We start from the raw sequence: 1,756 nt of genomic DNA, 5'->3' as shown, positions 1-1,756 counted from the left end.
ATCACTCGCATATGTACTTAGAAACCAAAATATTCATGACTTGCTTTATTTCCATATCCAGTTTAGTGCTGTGGTCTGGAACTGAACCCACAATTGTAGGCCTGGTATACAATTCTTAACAGCCTCTTTAAGAATAACCAAATACCACAACCAGTTGCCTTCGAGTCAGTGTGAACTCATGATGAGGCCACGTGTGTGACCGGACACTGCTCCGGCGCCCCAGGGTTTTCAATGACGGACTTTTCAGAAGTAGCTCACAGGGCTTTCCTTTGAGACACCTCTGAGTAGACTGAAACTTCCAACCTTTCAGTCGGCAGCAGAACACGCTCACTGCTGTGTGCCATGAGTGGACCCGACGTAGCGTAGCGACCCTGTAGAGGGTTTCCAAGGAGTGGCTGGGGGTCTGAACCGCCAACCTTGCAGTCAGCCCTCAGTATTTATCTTAGAACATCAGTCCAAGGCTCCCTAAAGAACACAAAGTTACAAACACAACAACACTGGAGCCTCTCCTATGTTCTCCCATGACACCCTGGCCTGGGTGGGCCAGGAGCCCTGGTGGTGCCGAGCTAAGTAACAAGGTGGGTGGTTGGCATCCAGCAGCCACTCTGTGGAGAGAGATGTGGCGGCCTGAGTCCACAGAGATTTACTGCCCTGTGGGGCAGTTCTACCTCATCATACGGCAGGGTCACGATGAGCTGGACTCTGCAGGAGGCCTGTAGGCGGGGGACATGGGCTGGAAAGCACTTTTTTCCAGTTGCAGGGGAGGGGAAGGACTTGGGGACGAGGTGACAGAGGGCCTCACCTCTCTGCTGCCTTGCCTGACACCAGCGCCTTCTGGGAGGACATGATGACCGAGGGGACCAGCTTCCCGGTGGCCGTCACGAATGCAATCGTAATTGTTGGAGAGCTTGTGGCTGGGGCCCACGGGGAGCTTGGGAGGAGGCTGGGTTCGCTTGGTAGTCTCCTGGTATCGCAGCTGCAGCTTCGCCTGCAGATCTTGCCCGGATGCCAAGTTCCGCAGCCGCTGGATGAAATGAGTGGCGGATGCCATCTTCTCCCCGCGCTGAAGGGCGTCAGCCTCTTTCCATCTTCTTTTGATGCTTCCTGTATCTCATTCAATATTTTATCCATAGAATCCTTCAATATGTCAAGTTAAAACCTGCATTTTCCTTAAGTTCCCTCAGCTTGAGGAATGCCAAGCATGTTCTTCCCTTTTGATTTTCTAACTCCAGGTCTTTGCCCATTTGTTATAATGATTGACTTTGTCTTCTTGAGCTGACCTTTGAAATATTTTGTTCAGCTCTTTTACCTCCTCATTTCTTCCATTTGCTTTAGCATCTCTACACTGGAGAGCAAGTTTCAAAGTCTCTTCTGACATCCATTTTGGTCTGTTTCCTCTGTCTTGTCTTCTTAATGACCTTTTGCTTTCTTTCTGTTTAATGTTCGTCATGCCATCCCATAACTCTTCTGGTCTTCGGTCTTTAGTGTTGAATGCATCAAATCTGTTCTTCAGATGTTTCTGAATTCAGGTGGGATATGTTCAAGGTCATATTTTTGCTCTCATGGACTTGTTTTAATTTTCTTCAGCTTCAGGCTGAACTTGTATATGAGCAATTGGTGGTCTGTTCCACAATCTGCTCCTGGCCTGCTTTTGGCTGATGATATGGAGCTTTTCCACCATCTCTTTCCATAAATGTAGTCAATTTGATTTCTGTGTATTCCATCTGGTGAGGTCCATGTGTATATTCATCTTTTA

The 1,756-nt window shown here is 48.3% G+C and overlaps 1 protein-coding gene and 1 pseudogene across 1 annotated transcript in view; one reads left to right on the top strand and one right to left on the bottom strand.

Moving 5' to 3' along the window:
• Nucleotides 1–1,756, top strand: part of MARCH4 (membrane-associated ring finger (C3HC4) 4, E3 ubiquitin protein ligase) — a 151,941-nt gene that overhangs the window by 110,827 nt on the left and 39,358 nt on the right.
• Nucleotides 686–1,051, bottom strand: LOC102817785 (annotated as a pseudogene).

The sequence above is a fragment of the Chrysochloris asiatica genome, unplaced genomic scaffold, assembly GCF_000296735.1.
Source record: "Chrysochloris asiatica unplaced genomic scaffold, ChrAsi1.0 scaffold00110, whole genome shotgun sequence".
In the NCBI taxonomy this organism is placed as follows: domain Eukaryota; kingdom Metazoa; phylum Chordata; class Mammalia; order Afrosoricida; family Chrysochloridae; genus Chrysochloris; species Chrysochloris asiatica.
Note: the sequence above shows the minus strand (reverse complement) of the source record. Positions and strands in the feature narration are given on the sequence as shown.